The sequence below is a fragment of the Oncorhynchus gorbuscha genome, linkage group LG08 (assembly GCF_021184085.1).
Source record: "Oncorhynchus gorbuscha isolate QuinsamMale2020 ecotype Even-year linkage group LG08, OgorEven_v1.0, whole genome shotgun sequence".
NCBI classification, from domain to species: Eukaryota; Metazoa; Chordata; class Actinopteri; order Salmoniformes; family Salmonidae; genus Oncorhynchus; species Oncorhynchus gorbuscha.
In genome coordinates, this window is record NC_060180.1 from 1171719 (window position 1) to 1182171 (window position 10453).

A 10453-nucleotide genomic window follows, 5' to 3' on the forward strand; every position below is an offset into this window, starting at 1 on the left:
CACAGGTATTACTAGATGTAATAGAGGATATGTCTCTGGTCTTCTCCACAGGTATTACTAGATGTAATAGAGGATATGTCTCTGGTCCACAGGTATTACTAGATGTAATAGAGGATATGTCTCTGGTCTTCTCCACAGGTATTACTAGATGTAATAGAGGATATGTCTCTGGTCTCTGTAATAGAGGATATGTCTTCCACAGGTATTACTAGATGTATGTCATAGAGGATATGTCTCTGGAGGTATTATGTCATAGAGGATATGTCTCTGGTCTTCTCCACAGGTATTACTAGATGTAATAGAGGATATGTCTCTGGTCTTCTCCACAGGTATTACTAGATGTAATAGAGGATATGTCTCTGGTCTTCTCCACAGGTATTACTAGATGTAATAGAGGATATGTCTCTGGTCTTCTCCACAGGTATTACTAGATGTAATAGAGGATATGTCTCTGGTCTTCTCCACAGGTATTACTAGATGTAATAGAGGATATGTCTAGATGTAATAGAGGATATGTCTCTGGTCTTCTCCACAGGTATTACTAGATGTAATAGAGGATATGTCTCTGGTCTTCTCCACAGGTATTACTAGATGTAATAGAGGATATGTCTCTGGTCTTCTCCACAGGTATTACTAGATGTAATAGAGGTCTTCTCCACAGGTATTACTAGATGTAATAGAGGATATGTCTCTGGTCTTCTCCACAGGTATTACTAGATGTAATAGAGGATATGTCTCTGGTCTTCTCCACAGGTATTACTAGATGTAATAGAGGATATGTCTCTGGTCTTCTCCACAGGTATTACTAGATGTAATAGAGGATATGTCTCTGGTCTTCTCCACAGGTATTACTAGATGTAATAGAGGATATGTCAGGTATTACTGGTCTGGTTCTCCACAGGTATTACTAGATGTAATAGAGGATATGTCTCTGGTCTTCTCCCCATGTTTGTTCAGGTATTACTAGATGTAATGGGGAGAGGATATGTCTCTGGTGGCTGGGCTCTTCTGGTCTTCTCCACAGGTCTGCTTACACCCTGGTACTGTATGTCTCTGGTCTCTGTTCTTCTGGTATTACAAGATGTCAGTGGTCCTGATGTGCTTCTCCATCCCCATGTTTGTTCCTTGGTGCCTGTGGGGAGAGAGCCTGTGGCATGTGCCGGGTCTGCTGAGGTACACCCTGGTACTGAACGCTACCTGGCTGGTCAACAGTGCTGCCCACATGTGGGGAAACCGGCCCACGACACCAACATCAACCCCAGAGAGAACAAGTTTGTCACCCTTAGTGCCATAGGTATGTTAGCTACCTCTTGCCATTTTAAAAGATCTTAAGATCTTTCATTAAGTAAACTCCTTTATAACATGGTAGTAGTTATATCGTAGATGACTCTATACTGGGGTCTCCTGAGTGGCGCAGTGGTCTAAGGCACTGCATCGCATTGCTAGCTGTGCCGCTAGAGATTCTGGGTTCGAGTCCAGCCTCTGTCGCGACCGGGAGACCCGTGGGGCAGCGCACAATTGGCCCAGCGTCGTCTGGGTTGGGGGAGGGTTTGGTCGGCAGGGATGTCCTTGTCCCGTCACGCACTAGCGACTCCTGTGGTGGGCCGGACCGGGCGCAGTGCACGCTGACACGGTCACCAGGTGGAAGGCGTTTCCTCCGACACATTAGTGCTTCCGGGTTAAGTGGCCGTTGTGTCTAGAAGCAGTGCGGCTTGGGGCCGGGTTGTGTATCGGAGGACGCACGGCTCTCGACCATCGCCTCTCCTGAGTCCGTAGGGGAGTTGCAGCGATGAGACAAGACTGTAAGGACCAATTGGAAACCATGAAATTGGGGAGAAAACAGGGGTAGATAAATGACTCTATATTACACAATTATCGCAGAACAGTAGCCTAACAGAACGAGCGTTGATTTCTGTGCTTGTAATTACCTTCCTGGGTGATATTAAACATGTGATGTATTTAACCTGCTGTCAGTTGACTGTGATTACACCAGTTTGTTCAAAGAGATCAAAAGGGGATTGGTTGTTCATTATCGATGACGAGCAAGTTTATGAATTTTAGGTTTTGGAGTTGACAGAAAATAATATTTATAGTAGCTCTATATCAAACCATGTGTGGGTGTTCACATCTTACAAGATATCTTGAATGTGTGATTCTGTGTAAATAACGGCCAACGGTTATCCTGACTGTGGTTTCCTGTCACTTTCAGGTGAGGGGTTCCATAACTATCACCACACCTTCCCATATGATTATGCATCCAGTGAGTTTGGCTGCAAACTGAACCTGACCACCTGTTTCATCGACTTGATGTGTTTCCTCGGCCTGGCAAAGGACCGCAAGAGAGTGACCCCTGAAATAGTGCTGGCCCGGGCTCAGCGCACTGGGGACGGAAGCACCCGGAACCGGAGTGGCTAAGAGGTTGTCCCCAATCTCAAAAAAGCTACAAAACAAAAACCAATGTAAAAAAAAAACTAAAAAAATACATATATATATAAAACCGACAAAAGTTTAGTTTGCAGTGTAATTTTGAGAGATGCTTCTCTATCTTGTAGCTACAGTCACAGCTTCACTCTTCTCCTTTGTGAGCTTTTTACGGATTTCCTAAAGAGTTCTTAAAGATTCGTGTTAGCTTTTAAAATAGGGACTTTAATCACCTTACGTTTTACTGTTTAATTTCTTCTACGCTGCAGCAAATAGTGTTGTGTGAAATGGTACAAATCTGTCTGTTGCCAAAGCTGGTATGCTGCCATTGGTCGAGCCTCCCTCAGTAGGCTGGAGGAGGTGTTCATGAGCTGTGAATGCTTCTTCTGCTGCAATGTTACATTGATGTTGCCTAGGCAATCAATCCAGAGTTTCTCTTTAATACTGCTGTCAAGTATTAAAGGAGAGATTTGAAAAATAAGAAAGCTTTTTTTTTAAAAAAAAAACAAGAAGAAAAAAAAACATTTTAAACTTGTTTATTGTGACACCTTTTAAATCTCCCGTCTTGAAGTGAAGCTGTCAGTTGTGTCCATAGCAACCAACACAGATACTTTTCTATTCTCAAAGTAACTGTCCAGTGAAGGTCTCACTTTTAAAAGGTCATATTCTGTTTACTCAAACCCAAAGAATGTTGCGGACTCGTCCTGTACTTGTATTTGTGGCCAAAAGCATAAATTGGGAGGAAGAAAGGAAAGAAAAACAAAACACTTCAAAACCTCCAATTCTAAGTTACATCTCTAACAGACGGTTTTCTATTTCCTCATAGAGTATGAGGTGCTGGCCAATCAGAGGTTTACTCACATGAATATTTTGAATGACCGGTAGATACGCCCACACCATTCCAACAGACATTTTTTTTTTAATTTGAAGGAAAACTATTTCATATTTCATAAAAAATCTGGAAGTTACTTTAATACTCAATGATTTACTGGATATTAATGAGGAATAGAGTCCTGAAACGTGGAAAACCATGTTCCGTTTCATAGAGTATATGAGATTTATTAGGTTTCAACTGACTTGGTTGTTATTCAACATTGTTACAGTTTACAGCACAGTGTTTAAATGATACGGAAGGACTCTTACTTTATTGAGAGGGGTCGCAGTGGAACTGGATAAATGAGAGGGGTCGCAGTGGAACTGGATAAATGAGAGGGGTCGCAGTGGAACTGGATAAATGAGAGGGGTCGCAGTGGAACTGGATAAATGAGAGGGGTCGCAGTGGAACTGGATAAATGAGAGGGGTCGCAGTGGAACTGGATAAATGAGAGGGGTCGCAGTGGAACAGGATAAATGAGAGGAGTCGCAGTGGAACTGGATAAATGAGAGGGGTCGCAGTGGAACTGGATAAATGAGAGGGGTCGCAGTGGAACTGGATAAATGAGAGGGGTCGCAGTGGAACTGGATAAATGAGAGGGGTCGCAGTGGAACAGGATAAATGAGAGGAGTCGCAGTGGAACTGGATAAATGAGAGGGGTCGCAGTGGAACTGGATAAATGAGAGGGGTCGCAGTGGAACTGGATAAATGAGAGGGGTCGCAGTGGAACTGGATAAATGAGAGGGGTCGCAGTGGAACTGGATAAATGAGAGGGGTCGTAGTGGAACTGGATAAATGAGAGGGGTCGCAGTGGAACTGGATAAATGAGAGGGGTCGCAGTTGAACTGGATAAATGAGAGGGGTCGCAGTGGAACTGGATAAATGAGAGGGGTCGCAGTGGACTGGATAAATGAGAGGGGTCGTAGTGGAACTGGATAAATGAGAGGGGTCGCAGTGGAACTGGATAAATGAGAGGGGTCGCAGTGGAACTGGATAAATGAGAGGGGTTGCAGTGGAACTGGATAAATGAGAGGGGTCGCAGTGGAACTGGATAAATGAGAGGGGTCGCAGTGGAACTGGATAAAGCACAGGCATGGCGGTACTGTCACAAAAATAGATTTTATACATCTTAGAAAACAAATGAAGAATACATGCTCCCCCTCCCTAGACTGTCAACCAGGTTAGAGCTATACAAGAGGGCATAAAAAGTAAAAAATGTTTTTTTTAATGTGCTGTTTCTTATAGAAGCAGGGCTGATTAACCACATCTGGGGCCCTAGGCAATCATATTTTGAAGCCCCCCTCCCCTCCCCTCATGGCAGTGGAGCAAGACATTTTTTTAAAGCTAACTTCCTGCAATTGTACACATTTTGCCATGAGGCAAAGCTAAGAAAAATGTCAGCTTTAAAGCTAATTTCCCAGTTAGTAATCCGGCCATGAATACGAAACAGTTCTCTGTCTATGCCATGGCCATTCTACTGTAGGCTGTGTGTACTTTCTACAAGTTATTTGTAGTCTACAGCACTTTTTAAATGCATTGACAAAAACACAACTCAATAAAAAATGAGTGGTTGATAAAAGTAAACTAGTTAAAAGGTGAATGTAAAATGTAGTTGTTAGGATTATGGCCATAAAATGTTCTTCTGAATCCCTGAAGAGGGACCTGTAGTATTTCTGTTTCCCTTTATTTAACTAGGCAAGTCAGTTAAGAACACATTCTTATTAACAATGACGGCCTAGGAACAGTGGGTTAACTGGTCTAGGAATAGTGGGTTAGGAACAGTGGGTTAACTGGTCTAGGAACAGTGGGTTAGGAACAGTGGGTTAGGAACAGTGGGTTAACTGGCCTAGGAACAGTGGGTTAACTGGTCTGGGAACAGTGGGTTAACTGGTCTAGGAACAGTGGGTTAACTGGTCAAGGAACAGTGGGTTAACTGGTCTAGGAACAGTGGGGTTAACTGGTCTAGGAACAGTGGGGTTAACTGGTCTAGGATCAGTGGGTTAACTGGTCTAGGAACAGTGGGTTAACTGGTCTAGGAACAGTGGGGTTAACTGGTCTAGGAACAGTGGGTTAACTGGTCTAGGAACAGTGGGTTAACTGGTCTAGGAACAGTGGGGTTAACTGGTCTAGGAACAGTGGGTTAACTGGTCTAGGAACAGTGGGTTAACTGGTCTAGGAACAGTGGGTTAACTGGTCTAGGAACAGTGGGGTTAACTGGTCTAGGAACAGTGGGGTTAACTGGTCTAGGAACAGTGGGGTTAACTGGTCTAGGAACAGTGGGGTTAACTGGTCTAGGAACAGTGGGGTTAACTGGTCTAAGAACAGTGGGTTAACTGGTCTAGGAACAGTGGGGTTAACTGGTCTAGGATCAGTGGGTTAACTGGTCTAGGAACAGTGGGTTAACTGGTCTAGGAACAGTGGGGTTAACTGGTCTAGGAACAGTGGGTTAACTGGTCTAGGAACAGTGGGGTTAACTGGTCTAGGAACAGTGGGTTAACTGGTCTAGAAACAGTGGGTTAACTGGTCTAGAAACAGTGGGTTAACTGGTCTAGAAACAGTGGGTTAACTGGTCTAGAAACAGTGGGTTAACTGGTCTAGGAACAGTGGGGGGCAGAACGATAGATTTTTATCTTGTCAGCTCGGTGATTTGATCTAGCATCCTTTGATCTAGCATCCCCATAATGCTTAGGGTCATGCATACAAATGCTGGGAAGGCCATTATTATGGTTACCATGGCTACGTCCCCATAAGATGACAATGCCCCCGGATCCACAATGGGGCACAAGTGGTTTGATAAGCATGAAAACGATGTAAACCAAGTGCCGTCTCGGTCACCAGATCTCAACCCAATTGAACACTTTTACGGGAGATTCTGAAGCGGCCCCCTGTCTGAGACGGCGTTTTACACCGTCCGCCAACAAAACACCAAACTGGTGGAATTTCTCCTGGAATAATGGTGTCGCAACCCTCCCAACAGAGTTCCAGACACGTGTAGAATCTATGCCACGGTGAAGCTGTTCTGGCAACCCTCCCAACAGAGTTCCAGACACGTGTAGAATCTGGGAAGGCCATGCCACGGTGAAGCTGTTCTGGCAACCCTCCCAACAGAGTTCCAGACACGTGTAGAATCTATGCCACTGTGAAGCTGTTCTGGCAACCCTCCCAACAGAGTTCCAGACACGTGTAGAATCTATGCCACGGTGAAGCTGTTCTGGCAACCCTCCCAACAGAGTTCCAGACACGAGTAGAATCTATGCCAAGGTGAAGCTGTTCTGGCTGGTGGTGGGCCAGCGTTCTGTTGACACGATGTTGGTGTTGTTTTTATTTAGCCAGTTACCTCTATGTGCCCATAATGTGCCATTGGTTGGACATGTCTAGTGCAGCCTTACCATAGAGCTGTTATTAACCCCTTGTAGCTGGATAATGCTGTTTAGAAAGCTACTTAGGTCATACGATTGTACATGATTTTAAAACTTTTTCAGACATTTAGCAGACGGCTCTTATCCAGAGCAAATTACAGGAGTAATTAGGGTTAAGTGCCTTGCGCAAGGGCACATCGGCATATATATTTTTTCCTCTCACCTAGTCAGCTCTGGGATTCGAACCAGTGACCTTTCGGTTACTGCGCCAACGCTTAAAAGTGTGGTCTTTGTCATAACCTAAACAACTGCCCTGATTTCCCTGACACTAGCTAAATAAAGTCAATTAGTTGTTACCGGAGACAGTCGTATAGCAACAGATAACATTGACACGGAAGCATTGTGTTTGTCTCAGTAAAGGTAGTAACACCTGCAGTAGGCCCAGGTGTTATTTGGACGATAGAAGATCTAGGGGCTGTTTGGATCTTCTACAGAGGCTCAGATTGTGATTTAGGAGCTTGTTCAATAGGGGAGTTACTTTTCATTCAACTTGAAAGATTATGTTTGTATGTGAACTTGACTAAATGTTCTGCATTTATTGTGTATTTCTTTTGCCATTTTGTGGTTTTCATTTACTGAAAGAAAATGGCATGAAAATGTTTTGCTTTAAGTACTTTTTTCCTTTGGCAGTAGCACAGAACGTCTAAAATGAATTATCTGAGCACCTTTTTAAACAATTTTAAAGGTTCGAAAGCAGCTATTTTTATCGCAATGTCTAGCATTTCTGGGTAACAATTAACTACCTTACTGTGATTGTTTTCAATTAAAATGGTCAAAAATAAAAATAGCTTTGTAGCAAAGAGCAATTTCTCAAGCAAATGTTTAGCTTGAACTGTCTGGAAGTGGTTCTGAGTGGGGAGGGGGAAACTGAAAACCAGCTGGTATTGACAGAGAGGTCTGGAACTCTCTTTCTTATTGGTCGATTAACTCATTTACCACATGGTGATGTCACCATGTCAGGCCAAAACTCCCTCTCACCAAAACAGGCTGAAATTTCAGGCAGTCTTTTCAAACAGCTCTTACCACTAAAAGGAAATATATATATATATAAAACACAGGAAATCACATTGTTGACTGTACTTTAAAAGACTGAGTCGGGATACTCTACTACTGCCCAATGCCTTATGATTACAGTAATCCATTCCTGATCCTTTCTGTGTTCACATCCCGTTTAGTTTGGTTAAAAACAGCCAAAGGCAGAAATGACAGGTACCACAATGCAGATCTAAGTGTTTTAGTTCCATCAGATATGAATGAATTGGTGGTTTACTGTATTTAATGTACTTTAGTGGACAGTGGCTGAGTCCGATAGACGTGCCAACCTGAAGGAGGTACAGAGACAGGACATAATATCTGCCTGGAACTTTTTGAACAAAAAGGGGCTTTAATGTCAGCCGGGTCCCAGTTCCGGATTGGTTTGTGCTGTAGATCGAAACAGCTGTAGGAGTTGGATATACAGCACACGTTGATCTGGGAACAGGATTCTTTAATGTGAAATGCTACTGAGAACTCATCGTAGAGTTTTACTGAACTGCAAATTATTACAACAAGTCATTCAAATAATTCTCTTGCAGTATTATTCAACAATCTCCAAATAAATATGGTTAATTCTGTCATGTTGAGGGAAGCAAAACTGTTATCATTCTTATGTTCTGGTATATGTAAAATGTGAAATATATTCTGAAGTAAAATTCAGAGATATTTTCAATAAATGTATAATTAAATTAATTGTTGTCGCTCTACTGTTTTGCAGTGCAGTTATTTTCTCCAGTATTCTTGAAATGCCTTAGCAACAGTTGTGACACATTTTGCCTTAGCAACAGTCTGACACATTTTGCCTTAGCAACAGTCTGACACATTTTGCCTTAGCAACAGTCTGACACATTTTGCCTTAGCAACAGTCTGACACATTTTGCGAGGAGTGTTGTAATGCACTGTAAATAGAAGATTTTCTACAGGTGGGAAATATACTGTGTTGAAGATGCTGTATGTTCCTGTATTTAAATGCCACATTGATATTAATTAATATATTGTTCAAATGCCCAGTCAAATAAAAAATGCATTGTACCTTTTGCCTAATCTGTAAGTAAAGTTGTAAATAATAAATAATCTCAATAATAACAGACCTGATAATAAGCCAAAGCACAATCAACAAAGATGAGGGGAAATTAACTTGAGTCGTGTATTCACCAGGGCACACTGTTTCAAAACGTTTTGCAACAGAAAAGGAAAACAAGCGTTTCTTATTGGTGGATCAGTGGTCCCTAAACCTTTTATAGTCCTGTACCCCTTCACACATTCAACCTCCAGCTGCGTACCCCCTCTAGCACCATGGTCAGTCTCAAATGTTGTTTTTTTGCCATTGTAAGCCTGCCACACACACACACTATACGATACATTTATTAAACATAAGAATGAGTGTGAGTTTTTGTCACAACCCGGCTCGTGGGACGTGACACAGAGCTCCAATAGGACCAGGGCACAAATAATAATATAATAATAATCTATCATGTTGCTCTTTATTTAACCATCTTAAATAAAACTTTATTTGTTCATCAAAAATTGTGAATAACTCAGCTTGAAAGGATGCACATAACTCTGCAATGTTGGGTTGTATTGGAGAGAGTTTCCATCTAAAATCTTTTCCCACACACAGTCTGTGCCTGTATTTAGTTTTCATGCTAGTGAGGGCAGAGAATCCTCTCTCACATAGGTACATGGTTGCAAAGGGCATCAGTGTCTTAACAGCGCGATTTGCCAAGGCAGGATACTCTTGAGAGCAGCCCAATCCAGAAATCTGGCAGTGGCATCTGATTAAATTCAATTTTCACCGAACCGCTTGTTGCCGTTTTGATGAGGCTCTCTGTTCAGATATCGGTAAGTGGATTGGAGGCAGGGCATGAAAGGGATAACGATTCCAGTTGTTTGTGTCGTCCATTTCAGGAAAATACCTGCGTATTTGCTCACCCAACTCACTCAAGTGCTTTGCTATATATCACATTTGACATTGTCCGTAAGCTTGAGTTCATTTGCACACACAAAATCATACAATGATGGAAAGACCTGTGTGTTTTCCTTGTTAATGCAGACAGACAGGAGCTCCAACTTCTTAAAACTTCTTTGGGATCGGTGTCCCTTCCATGGGACGGTTGAGCTAATATAGGCTAATGCGATTAGCATGAGGTTGTAAGTATCAAGAACATTTTCTAGGACATAGACATATCTGATATTGGCAGAAAGCTTAAATTCTTGTTAATCTAACTGCATTGTCCAATTTACAGTAGCTGTTACAGTGAAAGAATACCATGCTATTGTTTGAGGAGATTTTGAACATGAAAAGTTCAAAAGGGGGGTGTAAAGGATGTGAAACGCTATTTAGCACGCACAAACTAGCGGTGGTGCGCGCTAAATAGCGTTTCAATCGGCGACGCCACTTGCTCTGAGACCTTGAAGTAGTGGTTCCCCTCTGTTACAGGGGCAGTGAAAGGAGGCTACTCAGGCGAGAAAAAAAAATCACCCAAATGTTTAGCCCCGTTGGAAAATATTATAATTTGTATTTTGCGTACCCCCGACGGCATTGCGCGTGTACCCCAGTTTGGGAATTCCTGCCTGTTTCAGCCCAACATTAAGCCACGGTATCTAGGATTTCATAACACGCCTCTGTTAGCTATCCCAACAAGACAATTCTCATCGGACCCGGGATTCAAACCTGCAACCCGTATTATTTTATTAAGGTAAT

General features: G+C 42.6%; 1 pseudogene; it reads left to right on the forward strand.

Annotated features, from left to right (window-relative positions):
- Nucleotides 1-1081: 1081 nt before the first annotated feature.
- LOC124042227 lies at nt 1082-2915 on the forward strand (annotated as a pseudogene).
- The last annotated feature ends 7538 nt before the right edge of the window (nt 2916-10453 follow it).